Genomic DNA, 19323 nt, shown 5'->3' with positions numbered 1-19323 from the left:
ATGCCACTAATGAAGTAGAGCTACCGCAACATGCAACCAATGATGTAGAGTTGCAGGATGGATTACTAGAAGAAGAAGATCCAGAAGAAGAGGGTGTTGAGCAGGGGGAGCCACAACCCCCTCCGCCATAGACTGTTGGTCCACAGTTGCGAAGATCAACAAGAGAGTCTAAGCTGTTGTCAAAATACGCTGCTTCTGATTATATTTTGCTTATTGATGAGGGGGAGCTAGAAAGTTTTCAAGAAGCTCAGAATCATAAGGAGAAGAGTAATTGGCATCAAGCTATACAAGAAGAGATGCAGTCCTTACAAAAGAATCAGACTTATGATTTGGTAAAACTTCCCCAGGGTCGAAAACCATTGCAGAACAAATGGGTGTTCAAGTTGAAGAAAGATGGCAGCGGAAAGCTAGTCAAGTATAAGGCTCGATTGGTTGTCAAAGGTTTCGGGCAGAAGAAAGGTATTGATTTTGATGAAATCTTCTCGCCAGTTGTGAAAATGACATCCATTCGAGTAGTTTTGGGACTAGCGGCCAGTTTGAATTTGGAACTTGAACAGATAGATGTGAAGACGACATTTCTCCATGGTGATCTGAAAGAAGAAATTTACATGAAGCAGCCAGAAGGTTTTGAAGTAAAAGGGAAAAAAACTTAGTCTGCAGATTAAAAAAGAGTCTTTACGGCCTCAAACAAGCTCCGAGACAGTGGTACAAGAAGTTTGACTCATTCATAGTGGGTCATGAGTACAAGAGAACTACTGCAGATCAGTGTGTCTATGTCAGGAAATTTCCCAATGGAAACTTCATCATACTCCTGTTCTATGTTGATGACATACTGATTGTTGGACAGGATGCCACAGCAATCAGATCACTGAAGAATGAGTTATCTCAATCCTTTGATATGAAGGACCTAGGCCCTGCACAACAAATTTTGGGTATGCAAATTCTGCGTGACAGGAAAGCCAAGAATTTGTGGTTGTCACAAGAGAAGTACGTTGAACGAGTGATTGCGAAGTTTAACATGAAAGATGCCAAGCCAGTCAATACTCCGCTGGCTAATCATTTCAAGCTGAGCAAGAGTTCTTGTCCCTCCTCTACTAAAGAAAGAGAAGAGATGGAGGCTATTCCCTACTTATTCGTCGTAGGGAGTTTGATGTATGCAATGGTGTATACCCGACCAGATATTGCTCATGCTGTTGGAGTAGTAAGCAGATTCCTTTCTAATCTAGGAAAAGAGCATTGAGAAGCAGTCAAGTGGATTTTGAGGTACCTTAAGGGTACGGCAAAAATGTGTTTGTGCTTTAGAGATGCTAAACTAGTCTTGGAAGGCTATACGGATTCAGAATGGCAGGAGATTTTAATGGTAGAAAATCTACATCAGGATTTCTATTCACTTTCCCAGAGGGAGCTGTGTCTTGGCAGTCCAAACTGCAGAAGTGTGTTGCTTTATCCACAACTGAGGCAGAGTATATAGCCGCAGCGGAGGCTGGAAAAGAGATGTTGTGGTTGCAGCGGTTTTTCTAAGAGTTGGGATTAAAGCAAGAGAAGTTCACGGTACATTGTGATAGCCAAAGTGCTATCGACCTGAGTAAGAGTTCGATGTACCATTCTCGCACAAAACATATTGATGTTCGGTATCATTGGATACGCGAAGTGATGGAAAAGCAGTTATTGGAACTGATCAAGATCCATACAGATAAGAATCCATCTGATATACTTACAAAGGCGGTCTCGAGAGACAACCTCGAAATCTGCAGAGACATTGCCGGGATGGACTTCAAGTGAGAAGTCGGTTATCCATATGGGCGTGGAGGGGGAGAATTATTAGTCCATTGCCCAAATAGAGAAACCACTATGGATAGTGGAAGAAGATAGGTAAGGTGGCACTCTCACTCTCCCACCCACTCACTAGTGGAAGGGGTAGGTGGTGACCAATCAAAGCCTTCCGCATTTGTGTATAAATGAGATGAGGAGGAGGAGCCAAAAGATATAGATTGCAGTGTGTAATCTGAGAGAGATTGTGAGCAAAAACACAGAGTGTATGTGTAAGTGAGAGTGCCATAGTGAGTGAGTGAGGTGTGAGTGGTGTAAACTCCCTCCGGGAAATTCTATAGTGAATAGCTCTCCGTGGACGTAGGCAATTGCCGAACCACGTAAATATTCTTGTGTTATTATGTGTGATTGATTTCTAGTGTCTCACAGTCCTAACAACTGCCACCTATTTCAAAAGATCTCGACTTCCCTAAGTACTCTCGACCATTTCTCACTCAATGCAAAGCATGCCTATGGAGACAACACAAGTCCTACTGAAGAAACACATCATATAACTTTGTCCGACTTTTATATGGAATTTTAATAGGCTTCATGCTTGGAATTGTGCTCTGGGGACTTGGCTCAAGAAGGTACAAAAATTTCAGTATCTATTTAGGGTGTTCATTCATTTTTCTATATGTACACTTACGAAACTTTGAACAAGGTGATGAATGGTTGGAATTGTTTTGATCTTCCATGTTTATCTCTCAGGTTGTGAGCAAGGATCAAAATTTTGTTTCTGCAAGATGTCTTGGCTAGCTTGAAAACTAAAATATTTTGGAAACACAAGTGAAATGAGAAAAAAATTGAAAATGTTCAAATATTTTCAGAAACAAAAACTAAAGCACATATGAATAATACATTTTTAAACCTGATGAGATTTGTGAATATTATAAGATTATGAACAAAAGGTTTAAATGCTTCTATGGGGAAGAGGTTTTCCATTATAAGAAAAATATTTTTTTTAAAAAATGCAAAATTCTAGTAGTAGTAGGTATGAAAAAGGGGGCACAAAAAATGAATTTTGTGGTAACAAGGAAAGAGAGCAAGTCACTTAATCGTGCTTGTTTCATCTTTCTCCTATCTGTCTCTCGTCTTCTATAGTTTCTCACATTCTCTAATAAATTTAATATTTTTTTATTTTAAAAATTTTCTTTTGATAAAATAGGAAAATAGATATCAATATTGTTTTATATTCTTAATAGGTGTCAAAACAACTCATTGGTTCAGTATCGTACCATTTCCATGTGCTTTGGCATCTTTTAGTAGAAATATTTGACTTCCAGTATTCTACTTTTTCGTTTAAAATTCTTAAGAAATGTAGATATTTCGGCCATTACAATAAAAAAGGAACAAAATTTTGTTCAATGGTTGTGAGAGACTTCTCCTTTTTAGACCGAGCTTCTTTGGCTTGTGAAGGTTGTTTTTTTTCTTTTTTTAAGCCTAGGTTTTTGGCGCATTGCCTAGTGTGGGACGGGTTGGCTTCTTTGACCTTGTCCTTGTGTAACCTTCCGGGATGTGTTTGAAGCTTCATTGTATATTCATTCTTTTTGCTAATAAATGCTCACTAACCCACCACAATCCTGTACAACACATATTTTGGAATGATGGTAGTAGCCGTAAGTCCTAATCAAGAAATCTCCGTGACATTGTGTAGTGCCACTTTCACCTTGTGGAATCTCTTCTCAGGTTTTCTAATTCCTCTAGCAGTGAGCTTCAGTTTAAATCCCAATGTTGAAGCTTTATGATTTACGCTAAGCTTGTTTTTTGGAGAAAAACATTTATTTTATTTATTTTTTTTGGAAATTTGCAAAAAAATAATTTTGGGTATTTAGTTCCGAACCTAAAAATGATGGTAGAGGCAGTGGTAGAAAAGTGGTGTTGGTGGCGGCGACAACAATATTGGTAGGGTGATGGTGACTAGTGATAGACACACACGGGGCGAGTAGGGGCCAAAAGAAAAATTAATATTTTAAGAATTTGTTAGTTCCATTCAATTTTAAGTATTTACAAGAGAGATTACCATTTTGGGTCTCCAAAATCTACATAATTTTACTGCAACATCAAATTTCACAAAACCCTAATTAGCCTATGCAATTTATATGTTTGTAAAAGAAATTAGAATTTTGTTTCTTCAACATCCATATCAATTGTACTTTGACCTCTAAAAATTTGTATAATTTTGCTTTGGCCTCTCTTTTGTATGTTTTCTGGTTCTACCATGGGTAGTGACAATGGCAGTGGATGCAGCTTTGGTGGTGGCGATAAAACTAGTCTAAAAAACATTGTCCACCTTGCAAGTGCAGAAACTGTTTTTACCTCAAATCAGCTCATTTTCCGTTGATTACACAAAAAACTTTTTCATTGTCAGAAAATTAGAAAAATGTTTTATAGTTTTTCTTTTTTTTCTTCAAAAAAATAGAACAAGAAGAAGAAGAGGGAATTGTACAATTTGATGATTTAATGCAAAGGATTCCAGTGTGGTGGAAGTGGTATGAATGGGTGTCCTTTTTCATGGAGTCTATACGGATTGGCTTCTTCACAGTATGGAGATATTCAGTCTAAGCTCAACAATAGAGAGACTGGCTAACTTCATGACAAGGTATTTTGGGTACTAAAATGACTTTTTGGAAATTATTTCTATTGGGACAATCGGCTTTGCAGTGATCTTTGCCTCCATATTTGTCGTCTCTATTTCGACCTTAAACTTCCAAAAAAGATGATTAAGTTTCTCTTAGAAAAGTTTGTAAAACTCGTAAACCTATTGTTCTACATGATGTTCAAATCGTATGCTAAACATAGTAGACACAGAGAAGACAACCAACTCTGTGGCTCTAAGCACATTTTGAAGCTGATGCTTCCAGATAAGGAAATTGGAAGAATCAAGTTTCACTGTTACTAGAGACTGAAAATTTGAAATCAGTAAACTAAGATTTGGTGGGAGAGAAGACGATGAACCTGCCATGACTGAATCTTGCTCGTGAGAGCTATCAGGCTCTGATACCATAACAGGAAATGAGAAAATAATATTTCATTTTCAACACATTATCATATTTGACATACACTTATTTATAGTTCATATAAGAGAGTTAGTTAGAAGTTTGTTATAACAAATTCTAACTAACTGAACAAACTAAACAAACTCTAAACTAACAGATACTAAACAAACCTACACAAACTACTACAACACTGATTTATATCTCAACTGCTGATGCTGCAGATTTCTGTTGCTGCATTGCTTCTGTTTCAACTGTTGATGCATATACTCTGGTGCATTGCATACTCTGGTGCATACTTTGATTCTTATCACACTGACCCAAACGCTACCTTACTTTTTTCTAGTCTTGTTGCGTTTTACTTGGCCATCATTGTCTTGGATATGCTCGTAAGGAAAAAGATGAACAAATTGTCTATGTTTAGCAGAATTGTGGCTTCAATCACACGATAAAGCTGTAAACCACATCTTGAAAATAAATAAATAAATAAATAAAATAAAATAAAATTGGCTGTGTGTGGTTGTAAACACCATATCATCATAAATAAGTAGAGCTTTACAAAAATTTTCTTATAAACACCATATCATCTTGGAAAATTTTCAAGGAGCAATATGATTTATTTTGGATAAATTCAAGTATTCACAATTCTTACATCATCTTTGATTAATTAGGGCTGAGAAAGAAATCCATATAATCCATAATTCGATCTGCTCCAGTCCAATTTGGTAGGTTTGGATTAGTGTTTTGAATCCGTAATTTGGTTTCGGATTGGAAATTTAAAAATCTATAGGTCACGGATCGGTTTCGGATTGGAACCGATCCAGACAGTATACAAATAGTCTATATTTATACTATAAACCCTCCCACATAATATCATTTCTTATTGTTTTTGTTTGATGCAATGTTTAGTTTTAATACAGAGGAGAACTCTGTTTTGTGAAATGTGTATCCAGTTTTATTGCTTTTGTTTGTTGCTTTTGTTTATTGCTTTTGTTTGATGCTATGTTTACGATTTTTTGAAATTAAAATGTTTTATATTTTTTTTTATTTAATTATGTGAATTCATGGTCCTAAACTGATCCAATCCTTGTTTAAACGGATTGGTTTGGATTGGTTTCACAATTTAAACGGATTTGATTGGTTCCAATTTTTCAAGAACGGTAAATAACAGATTAATCCTCATTTTATCTCAATCCGAACCAATCTGGACCATACTCACCCCTGCGATTAACTACAAAGAAGCAAATTTATATCTTAGGCAATGCCTAAGGCTTTCACACTTCATAGTGAAATTAAAATAAAGATTTGATAACTATCATTATAGATATCAAGTATAGCAGATGACATATATGTCCACACAAGGATTCATCTTGAGGCCTAGTTTGGGAAGATTAAATAAGTGTACTTTTTGACTTTTTTTGTATTATGTGTAGAAAAAGTAGAGAGGAGATATTGATTGACGTGACCCAAAAAAAAAATAAAAAGATGAAATAAGTGCACTTTTTTCTTTGTAGCCAAACTTGGCCTGAATAAAATTTGAGGATAACACATTTTCTCATCTTGGTTTCATTACAATTTTTTTTTTTTTTTTTTTTTTTGGGGTAAATTATACCTAGTGTCCTTAACACTTTCATCAAATTTTCACTTAGTTCATTCAATTTCAATTGTAATAGTTAATTCCTTATATTTTAAGTGAAGTTGAAATCTCACCTTTCCATTTAGAGTTAATAAAGTAGACGAAATTTGTCATTTGAAACATATGTGACATTTTTGTTATCTCATTAACACCCTTACACTTTTAGTAAAATCTCACTTTTAGTTCTCACTCTTTCACAAAAATATCACTTTAGTACCTCAACTTTCAATTTTCGTTAGTTTTATTAAAAGCTGATGGACAGAAAGGTGAGATTGGACCTTGATTTAAAGTGTAAGAGATTGTTACAATTGAACCTGAAGGGACCAAAGTGAAATTTTAATAAAAGTGTAAGGATACTAAGTGTAATTTACTATTTTCTTCTATTTACTAATATCCACATAAATTCTATTTTTATATAAGCACTAAAACTATATACTACATTTATTTACATAGATTGAGATATGAAGAAATCATTACAAAAACACCATATATATATATATATATATATATATATATATATATATATATATATATATGTGTATATAAATATGGTCTAATTGCTTTATGATTTGACAAATCTATATTACAACAAAAGAAAAGGGGTAAATTACATTTTGCCCCTTTATGTTTGGCTATTTTTTCACTTTGACCCTTCATGTTTCAATTTTTTCACAAATTACTCTTAAAACCAACTTATATTCAAAATTAGACACAAAAAAAATATTAGGTTAACTGTTACATGACATAAAAAATATATTATTACATTAGGATCTGAGTTTGTATCAGATGTGTGAATTATATATAATAAAAAAAATTTATATTACGTAATTGTCAATGTATTATTTCTATTTAATTTTGGACATAAGTTAGCTATTAGAGTAAATTAGAAAGGAAAAAACTGAAATACGAATGGTCAAAGCGAAAAAAAAAATTCAAGGGTCAAATTGAAAAAAATGGCTGAATATAAAGGGGATAAAGTATAATTTACTCTAAAAATATTAAATAAAATAAAAACTTATAATTCAAAATAAAAATAAACCAATTATAGTAAAATATTAATTAAAAAGTACGCTTATCATATTTCTAAATGTAAAATTAGCAAGTATTATTGCGTTTTCTTTAATATAGATTAATTTCATAAATTTAACCTGTGAAAAATATTTAATTTCACCATACACTTGGTATTATTAACAAAGGGTGAAAATTTTGATACAAAACATTAATCGATAGAAATAAGAGTAATGTTACGCATCATGAAATAAATATTATCAAAAATTTCATAAAACTAATCCAAGTGTAATTGTATAACATATAATAAAACACTATAAATAAATTAAAAAGTGAAGAATTTTCATGAAAACTTTTCATAATATTTATTTTATAATACCTAACATTATTAAATTTATAACAACACAACACCATACCTACCCTAATTGAGAGCCATTAAATTTTGTTCAAATTTTAGGCCTGTGGTGTCTGCCTTGATCACCTCACCTTAGGGCCAACCCCGGATGTGTTGTTTTTGCTTGTGAATTTAACCATATATGTTTTTTCCTTTACGCTGTGTTTGGTTGGAAAATTTGAGAAGAGATTTGAAAAATGAAAAGAAAAAGATAGGTGAAATGTGAATAAAATATATTTACATTTTACCTACTTTCACACATCTTTTTCCTTTCTGTTTCTAAATTTCTTCTCAAATTCCCTAATCAAACACAGCGTTACTGTGTCTTTCTAGGATGTGCTAGGTTGCTAAGTCGAGCTTTTTGGGTGTGTTCAATGTCCCCATTTTGGTATGTGGGCATTGAACAGCTTTTGTGCCTGGTATATTCTATTTTCCTTGTTGTGCCTGGCCATTGATTAGCTCCTTCTTGCCGGTTTGTGCTTTTCTTTGCTTGGGTCCTTGTTTTTGTCTTTCCCTTTGATAGTGTTGCTGTTGGTTTTTGCTTCTAGCTGCTTTCTTTTTGGTTGATTTTTTTGGGACGTTTGTAATTGCCTCGGGTATATCCCTTATTGATGTGTAGTTCTTCTCTATTTTATTTTATGACTTAAAAAAGTAGTAATAATAATTTTAACCTCTATTTTTCTATCTATTTCCCTACTATTTCATTTATCTATTCAATGTCACTTATCGGTTTATGTGTCATTCATTTGTGACACCTATCTATCTACCAAATCTATTTATTTGTCTGTATCACCACCACTAGCCGCCATCATTGGCTTCCATCTTAAGCAACTTTTCTGATCACTTTTTTAGTGCCAACAACTTTTCCAGCTGCCTGGCAACATCAAGCAAAAATAAAAAATTATCCTTCAAAATAATATTTTGTTGTTCTTACCAAATAATTTCATTAATCATGTTTTTACAATGAAAACAAAACAGTCATTAGACCTAATACCATAAACCCCTACAAATTCATTTAAAAGAATTTACAAAAAATAAAATAAAATAAAATAAATAAATAACATTGGAATTTGACCATTGTAATAAAATAAACTCTAAAGTTTTCTATTTTAACAATTTAAACCCTAATTGTTTTGCATTATTTTCAATCTATATCATTTTTCTATTTTCATTAGGTAAAATGATGAAAAAATGATAGTTTAGTCATTAAACTCAAGGGAAAATTATATTTTAGACATTTTATGTATATCTATATTGAATTTAGGAGATTTTTTTTAAGGTCCCCAGTATTAAGATTTAATAGCATAAAGGATACCTAATATTTTCATAATGTCTAAGGTCCCTCAGTATCGATCTAGAGAAAATTTGACCTAGAGAATTTCTCTGGACTTCCCAGAGATTTTCTAATTTCTCTAGATCTCCCAAAGATTTTCTCTCTAGAGAAATTCTTTCCAGAAAACTTATAGGAATTTCTCTGGACCTCCCATAGATTATCTCTAGAGAAATTCTTTCTCTGGACTTCCCAGAGATTTGCTCTGTGTTTTTGACCAATTTTTTCTAGTTTGCTCATAATTTTCTCTGTATTTTTTTATCAAACCAGACTGTAAGCCATTTAGACAACAACAAATCAGAGAAAATTGAACAACCACTATTTTGACCAATTTTCTCGAAGTACCAAAAAAATCCAGAGAAAATTGTGCTAAAGAAAATTTGTGTGGCTTTGTGTGGTTCTATCTAGAGAAAATTGTGTTAGAGAAAATTTGTGTGGTTTTGTCTAGAGAAAATTGTGTTAGAGAAAATTTGTGTGGCTTTGTGTGGCTCTATCCAGAGAAAATTGTGTAAGGAAAATTTGTGTGGCTTTGTGTGACTGTATCCAAAGAAAATTGTGTTAGAGAAAATTTGTATGGCTTTGTATGGCTCTATCCAGAGAAAATTTGTGTGGCTCTTTTCCAATTCTCTAGTTTTTTGTTGTTTAATTTTCTCTGGTTTTTTGTTATTTAATTTTCTCTGGACTGTAAAACATTCACTCAACAACAAACTAGAGAAAATTGAACAACCACCATTTTGACTAATTTTCTTTGAACTATAAGACATTCATACAACAGCAAATCAGAGAAAATTGAACAACAACAAACCAAAGAAAATTGAACAAACACCATTCTGACCAATTTTTTCTAGATTGTAAGACATTTATACAATAACAAATCAGAGAAAATTGAACAACCACCATTTTGACCAATTTTCTCTAGACTGTAAGACATTCATACAACAGCAAATCAGAGAAAATTGAACAACAACAAATCAGAGAAAACTGAACAACTACCATTTTGACCAATTTTTTCTAGACTGCAAGACATTCATACAACAGCAAATCAGAGAAAATTGAACAACAACAAATCAGAGAAAATTGAACAATTACCATTTATCCAACAACAGAATAAATATATAACTAACAACGGGCAAGAAAATTGTCAATTGATTTCTAAAACTTAGAATTTGCTTAAAAAAACTAGATAATATGTAATTAGCTCTACAAAATCTCAGAGAATAACTTGCTGATTCATGAATGGCTCTCTCAAGTTTGATAGAAACCAAACAAGACATCAACCAATAGAAAGGTGAAATTTTTTTTCAAGAAATCAAATCAAACTCGCAATACAAATCAAAGCTAGATAATTTTTTTTCTTTAAACTTCAATAGTAGAAGAGAGTTGGATCGAGGCCTCTACGAAGGAGAGCAAGATATATAATAGATACTACTATTAAATGAAGAAAGTTAAAAATGTTGAATTGAAAATGAAGGAACTTCTAGATTAGAGCTTTATATAATAGATACAAACATAATATGCATATGCATATATATATGTGTGTGTGTGTGTATATATCAGAAACTTGAAAAACCCTACATAAGAAAGAAGGTGACACAAATTTGTGGGTTTTGGGAACAATACCATGGTGTCAACACCTCTTTTGAGATGAGAGCTGGAGTAGGAGTTAAGAGAGGCAGGGGGAAGCATCTAGCCGGAGAAATCACCAGAGATGCTACGGCGACAGAGGGAGAGAGGAAACTGGAAGAGAGAGAAGCTATGGGAGAGGACCAACTTAGGGTTCGGTTGGTGGATGAAGATAGCATGCGAGTCGCAATGGCGGTGGTAGGGAAGAAGTGCAAGGCCATAATGGCGACCTTCATTGCTGACGGCGGGACAATAATGTTGGGGCGGTGGTGATGCTGTTGGAGATGAAGATCGAGAGAAGAGAAAGGAGCACATAAAAAGAGGAATGTGCAAAGAGAGAAAGAGAGAGGGTTTGGTTTGGAGAGAGAGAGAGAGAGATGAACTAAGATCGCAGAGAGAGAGAGTCAAATTTCTCTGTGATATATGGGTTTGGGGTTGAGGAAATAATATCGTGGATCTTTTCCATTACTACAAATGGGAGAGGGATCTTAGACTAATTTTCCGTTGAATTTAATGACTAAAATATTATTTTTCTGTTGGTTTTCTTGACGAAAATAGACAAATAATTTAAATTAAAAACAAATAAAAAAAATTTAAATTTAAATTGATAAAATTAAAAACTCAAAATTTACTTTATTTTAAAAGCCAAACTGTGAGAGTTTTAATAAATAATTTTGTCATAAATTTATTAATAATTTTTCTTCTTATTTATTTATTATCCACTAGTACGACGTGTATTTAATAATTACATTACTCTTTCGTAGTTTGCACAAAAACCATATAACTTCTTAGGGTATTGCTATGGGACATATCATTTAAAAAGTGTGTACTATATACATTTTTATTACGTATTTTTATGGCATATTTTATATATTTTTGTTGTAAAATTATGATAATTTGTGATTCAGAAATGATGTTACATATTTTGTGGTAATGTTATTTATTTTTATGATTATGTAACATATTTTTTGGTTAGAATGTGTTTAGATAAAAAATGTGTAACTTACCATAAAAATAAATAACATTATCATAAAATGTGTAATTTTATTTTTAAACCACAAATTTATCATAGTTTTATCAAAAAATTATATTAATTTATCATAAAAATACGTAATATATATCACAAAAATACATAATAAAATGCATATAATACATACCCTTTAAATAATATAACCTATACCTTTGAACAATTTGTACCATAAAATTTTAACTTCTTCATATGATCCAAAAGTTAATGGACAACTTATGATTTGAACTAAAGTGCAAAATAAATGAAAAATATGTTTTTTATCAACAATTGAATGGGATGATGGTTTCTTGACAAAACTCGGGAGCTAAATGTCGCCGTCACAATATGATTCTTTGAAATCTTACTAACTAATTTCAACGGCTGGGCTTTCCTCCAGTCTGATCACAGACAGACTAGAGAGTATTGTTGGGCCTGTGAGGGCTCATTACATATCTCGTTTTAATAATTCGAACCGTTTAATGTGTAAAACTCGTCGAGTACTATATGTCTGTAAAAAATCACGTTGATCGGATATCGATAGTTATCTCATCGGATTAGATTTTTGCCAACCGTTTATGTTCTCACCGTTCAATTTTTTATACAAAACTAATTTGATCACGTAGGTATCAATATTTGATCAACGTGATTTTTTATAGGCATGCAATACTCGATGAGTTCTACATATTGAACGATTCAGATTATCGAAACGAGACCCATAGTAAATTTGTATGGGCCCAACAATACTTTCAGTCCGTGACGGACTGGAGGGAAGCCAGCCCATAATTTCAAATTGGGGCAACTCATTTCCAGTCTTGATCATACTGCCAACACAATAATCTAACTATTTACACGTTATTTATTAAAAAAAAATTAATTAATTAATTATTATAAATTATTTAATTATATCACATTTGCTTAGAAAAAAAAAAGATTATCTTCAAAATCATAAATTTGTCTATTTTTTTAAACAAATGTGATCTGATTAATTTAATTTTTTAAATAGTTAATGTGGGGATGTATTTTCTGTATACCAACACGTGACATGGTGATGCCGACGTGTCAGCCGAGGTGCCAGGTGTCCTGGTAGTTATGCTGAGGTTACCTAGGCAAGGCCGAGGTGATCGCCGAAGATATCGGAATCCGAGATAAACGGATAAGGGGCAAGAGTCCTAGAATGAAGAGGGAACTCAACTTGGATATGGACAAGAGTCCTAGAGAAAAGAGAAGACTTCTGCTGTTGATAAAGATAAAGCTCTTATGGAGTTTATATTTATTTCTTAAGGAATCTAAAGTAAGTACTAAGTTGGAGTCCATAGAAGTCAGGCTTCTAGTAGGATTTGGATTGAGTAAACTATAAAAGAGAGGCACCCCTGTGGGTCTAAGGTACACAGTTTTATACTCAAGCTTGTGAGTTTTTGCACTTGATTATCTTTGAGAGATATACTGACTTGATCGTCGGAGTGCCCCCGGGTGGAAGAGCCACCGCCGGAGCCTTTTCTTTCTGTTGCAGGTTCACTAAAGCCATCTATTCTGCCGGTGCTTTCCAGCTGATTACTAGGCGGGCAGTGTGGTCGGAAAATTACCCACACAATTTGGCGCCGTTTGTGGAAATCTTAGAAGAATAGATGGCTAGTGACGGACAGAGGGAAAACATTGGGGGCGACACTCCTGCTAGGAGTGGCAGACCAATTAATCTTGACGTTGAAGAAGACAACCACAGTACAGAAAATCATGACCAGGGTCAGGGAGAGAAAGATGTCGGCCAGGAGGGCGGTACTTCAAAGCGAATAGACCAAAGCAAGTATTATAACGAAGATAACCTTCAGGTATGGAGGGATAGGTGCTTACGGGAAGATGAGGAAGTAAAAGACTTGGGAAACAAGTTGGCAGACCTACAGTCAGTGGTCAACTTCATGATGCAAAACAATGTTATGCAACCACCATACCCGCTGCAAGATACGCCGATACCGGCAATTAACACCCAGAAGGGAGGAAGGAAAGCAATCCCTGAAGCCTCACAGCACAACAGGAGTGGAACGCACTCACACCGACCTTCCAGGGAAGTCGGACGAGAGGAGCCGAGGCAAGAAGAGTCCCAAAGGACATATCGAATGAAGGATCCAAGGCATAAAAAACATCGGCATGTTCAAGGGCAGGCACTCTGCTTTGACACAACCCATGGAAAAAGATCGAAACGGGCCCACCACGAGGCCGAAAGTAGTGTACCAAAAAAATTGAAGTCCAGAGATAGCCGAGCTCCAGGTAAGAGTAAGGAAGACTTGAGGGATTACCTCAAAAGGAGGCAGCAGAATGTTGAAGCCGAGGTGACATCCCCAGTTAAGCTGAGAACACCGTTCTCGGTGGAACTGGACAAATTTGAAGCACCAAAGAGATTCAGCATGCCAAGGTTCTAAATTTATGATGGTAAGTCAGATCCCAACTTTCATGTTGGACTATACCTGAACTCAATGGCATTATACAGTGGGAACGAGCTGTTGCTCTGCAAAGTATTTCCCTCATCCTTTGGGGAAATTGCATCTGATTAATTCCATAAACTACCAAAGGGAAGCGTAAAGACATGGGAAGGCCTGGCCCAGATGTTTGTGACCAGGTTTGTAACGAACAAATTACAGCCCTTGAGGGTCGACGCCTGATGGCTTTAAGAATCACCAAGGAAGAAGGCCTTAAGGCCTACGCGAAGAGGTACTACGAGGTGTTCAATCGAATACCCGAATGCAACCAAGAAGTAGCGGTCGTGTCTTTCAAGAACGGCCTAAAAGATGACTGCCCACTACGGAAGTCTCTGGCAAAAACATTGCCAAAAAGCATAGAGGAACTCATGGCGAGAATCGAGAAGTACGCCAGAGCCGAGGAAGATACGTCGGGAAACAAAGAGATAAAGCAGGAGAAGGGAAACGGCTCGCCGAAGCGAGGCCGAGGTACCAACGGGCCGACCAAACAAGAAACAGAATTGAAGGGTAAACAGGTAGTGACGACGGTGTTCCGAATCCCTATCCACAAAGTCCTGGACCAAATACGAAATCAACCCTATTTCAGGGCACCAGCAAGAGCACCAGGGGAATTTATGGGAAGAAACTTGGTAGGCGCTGTGCTTACCATAATGAAGAAGGACACCCAACTCTGGGTTGCAGAGCCTTAAAAGCACACCTAGAAGACCTAGTAAGGCAAGGCCATTTGAGGGACCTTGTTGATGAGGCCAGGACAAGAAAAGAACAGGCAAGATTGCCTCACGCACCAGCAGCACCGCCTCCCCCAGCACAGCAACCACAGGCAGGAGGACCACGGGTGGTTAATGTAATCCACTCAAAGGTGAACGAAGCAACATTCAGGGAGAAACCTAAAGAGTAAAACACCTGCAGCACGTAAACTAGGTGGGATACAAAAGACCTCGGCCTGAAGAATGCCAAGGACCAATGATAACTTTCACTGAAGCCGACCTGGAGTTGGTCCAACATCCGCATAATGATGCCTTGGTAGTATCCCTCCAAGTTGGGGAATGCCAAGTGAAACACATCCTGATAGACCAAGGCAGCTCTTGTGACATCATGTACGTCAGATGTTACAAGGAGCTGGGCCTTCACCCTGACGACCTGGAACAATCCAGCAACCCTATGGTCGGTTTCAATGGAACGCCTACATGGCCACTGGGCGCAGCAAGCGTGGAAGTACAAGCTGGTACTAAAAAGATCAAGACAGAATTTATGGTGATTGACACACCCTCGCCATATAACATCATCTTAGGAAGACCATGGTTGCATGCAATGGGGGCAGTTCCCTCAACACTGCATCAACTACTACGGTTCCCAACAGAGCATGGGATTGAAGAAGTCAGAGGAGATCAACTACAGGCAAAAACTTGCTCCATGGCAGCAATGAAGACCACTTGCAGCATTCGAAAGCCAAAAGAGGCTGAGATTGAAGACGAGGACATGGAGGTCCTAGAAGATGTCGGCAAGGAGCCAACCGAAAAGAGTGAAGAGACACTAAAGAAAATCCTTGTCCAGGAGGGCGACGAAGAATGCTTCTTTCTTCTCGGCTCAAGCTTAGCCGAAGAAGAGGAAAGAGAACTGGAAGATTTTTTGAGAGCCAACATTGAGGTGTTCGCCTGGACACCTTACGAGATGCCTGGAATTGACCCCGAAGTCACTTGCCACAGACTGAATGTCGATAGGTCGGCAAAGCCTGTGATTCAACGAGCCAGAAGACCGACGTTAATGCACGTCGAAGCAGTAGAAGAAGAAGTAGATAGACTTCTGGAGACCAGGGCCATCCGAGAAGTTCACTACCCAACTTGGCTATCCAACACAGTAGTGGTAAAGAAGAAGAACGGCAAATGGAGGGTTTGTGTAGACTTTACCAGCCTCAACAAAGCCTGCCCCAAAGATAGCTTTCCTTTGCCCAAGATTGACCAGCTCGTAGACGCTACTTCAGGGCATGAAAGGATGAGTTTTCTAGATGCATAGAGGGGGTACCACCAGATTGCCATGTACCCTCCAGACGAGGAGAAAACCGCGTTCATCACCCCTAAAGGCCTGTACTGTTACAAGGTAATGCCTTTTGGGTTAAAAAACGCAGGAGCAACTTACCAAAGGTTAGTAACAAAAATGTTCAAGCACCTGATTGGCAAAACGGTAGAAGTCTACATCGATGACATGGTCGTGAAGACCAAGGAATCTAAGGGTCATCTTGCCGACCTAAAAGAAGTCTTTGATATACTCAAAACATACCGGCTCTGACTCAACGCATCAAAGTGCGCGTTTGGAGTTGGATCAGGTAAGTTTTTAGGGTATCTGGTAACGAGAAAGGGCATTGAGGCCAGCCCAGACCAAATCAAGGCCATCCTAGAGCTGCAGAGCCCGACGTCAGCAAAACAGGTTCAGATGCTTACTGGAAGGGCCGCAGCCCTAAACAGATTCATTAACAGAAGCTCAGATAAATGTAGACCCTTCTTCAACCTGGTGAAAAAAGCCACAGACTTTTTGTGGACAGAAGAATGCGAAGCCGCTTTAACCGACCTAAAGAAGTACTTGACCACAACTCCGGTTCTCTCCAACCCAGAACCAGGGGAAGAACTGTTTTTGTACTTGGCAGTTTCAGAACACACAGTCAGTGCAGTACTAATCCGAGAAGAAAAAGGGGAGCAAAAGGCTATTTATTATGTTAGTAAAACCTTGGCCGATGCAGAAACAAGGTATCTACCACTGAAGAAATTAATGCTAGCCTTAGTAATGGCTTCAAAGAAGTTAAAACATTACTTTCAGGCGTACAAGATTGTGGTCCTAACAGAGCACCCACTGAAGTCCTTGTTGCAACAAGGAGACTTAACAAGAAGGATAGCAAGATGGGCAGTAGCCCTGGGCCAGTATGACCTGGAGTTCAGGCCACGAACAGCAATTAAAGGCCAAGTTTTGGCCGACTTCGTGGCAGAATTCATACCCGAAACCATCGAACATCGGGCTCCGTTGAGCCAGGATGAGCATTGTCCCAACAAGCAAAAAGAATCCCAGCCTAGGGCAAAAGAACAAAGGAAAGAAAAACTCAGACCCTGCAGCATCTATATCGGCGATTCATTCAGACTGTTCGTCGATGGAAGTTCAAACCGACAAGGAGCGGGGGCAGGAGTACTGCTGATATCTCCAGATGGAGAAATAATAGAACAGTCTATCCGTTTGGGGTTCAAGGCCTCAAACAATGAAGCAGAATACGAAGCATTAATTGCAGGGCTAAAACTGGCAGCAGCAGCAGAAGCAGATGAGGTAATAGTTTTTTGTGATTCACAACTAATTGTTAACCAGTCCACAGGTGAATTTGCAGCCAGGGACGAAAGGATGTTGGCATATGCAAAAGAAGTCATCAGATTGGCAGCCCTATTTCAGAACTGCCGACTACTCCAAGTTAGCCGAGATGACAACACCCACGCCGACGCGTTGGCTAACCTGGCAAGTTCAATGCAGACTGGAAAAACAAGGACAATTATGATCGACTATATGTCGGGCCCGAGCACAGAACCAGAAAACATAGAGCAGCAAGCAATGTGTGTGGACATGGGGCCAAGTTGGATGGATGCAATTGTTGCATTCCTGAAAAAAGGAAAGCTGCCAGAAGATCGTAAAGAAGCACACAAAGTCAGACTGAAATCAGCAAGATTCTGTCTGACAGAAGATGGACACCTCTACAGAAGGTCCTTCACTGGACCACTTTTAAGGTGCGTACACCCTTTGCAGGTTGAAGATTTCCTGTATGAAATTCATGAAGGAATTTGTGGAAGCCATGCTGGGGCAGATCATTAGCCCACAGGGCCATTACCCAGGAGTATTGGTGGCCCTACATGCAGAAGGATGCTGAAGCCTACGTAAAGAAGTGTGAACAATGCCAAAAGTTTGCACCTTTGATACATCAGCCAGCTGCTGACCTAAACCCAGTATCCAGCCCTTGGCCGTTTGCCCAATGGGGCATGGATCTGGTTGGGAAACTTCCCCAGGCAACTGGACAGAGAAAATACTTGCTGGTGGCAACAGATTACTTTACAAAGTGGATAGAGGCAGAACCTCTTGCCAAAATCCGAGATGTGGACGTCAAGAACTTTATATGGAGAAACATCATCACCCGATTTGGGATTCCAAGAGCAATAGTTGCCGACAACGGAACACAGTTTGACAGCAAACTCATCAAGAACTTTTGTGCGAAATTCAAGATCAAGAATTACTTTTCAACACCAAGTTTTCCCCAAAGCAATGGGCAAGCAGAAGCATCCAACAAAGTAATTTTAGATGGAATAAAGAAGAGGCTGGAGGCAGCAAAAAGAAAGTGGGTAGACGAATTACCCAACGTACTTTGGGCTTATCGGACTACGCCGAGAAGATCAACAGGGGAATCCCCCTTTGCCATGGCTTATGGCACAAAAGCAGTCATCCTATTGGAGATCGGCATCCCGGGGATCAGAACCCTGGGAGTAGAGAATGGTACCAATGATATAATCTTAGCCCGAGATCTGGATCTTTTGGAAGAACGAAGAGAGAAAGCTGCAATTCAACTCGCAGTATACCAGCAACAGCTTGCCAGAGCTTACAACAAGAAGGTCAATCCAAGAGATTTTTAAGTCGGCGACCTAGTCCTGAGAAAAGTCGTCGGCAACAAGAAAGATCCCAGAGAGGGCAAGCTTGGCCCAAACTGGGAAGGACCCTACAAAATTACTTCGGTATTAGGCAATGGAGCTTATCGGCTTGAAGATAACGCGGGCAAAGCATTGCCAATACCTTGGAACACTTGTAATTTGAAATTCTTCTATCATTAAATGTGCAGAATTTTTGGCCGATGTCATCAATAAAATCTTTTCCCTTTTTCTTTAAAACCCATACGATTGATAAAGTTACATATTGGTGTTTTTGAGACATGAATAATGAGAACCAAAGAAGAACTTAGGTTCACATTGGGGGCAGAGAGAAGACAGATTATTCCTTAATTCACTTGTTGAAATTTGTAGCAATTTATAAGTTG

The sequence above is a fragment of the Camellia sinensis genome, chromosome 13 (assembly GCF_055761805.1).
Source record: "Camellia sinensis isolate YWXY chromosome 13, ASM5576180v1, whole genome shotgun sequence".
Classification (NCBI taxonomy): Eukaryota; Viridiplantae; Streptophyta; class Magnoliopsida; order Ericales; family Theaceae; genus Camellia; species Camellia sinensis.
This window is presented reverse-complemented; position numbering follows the sequence as displayed.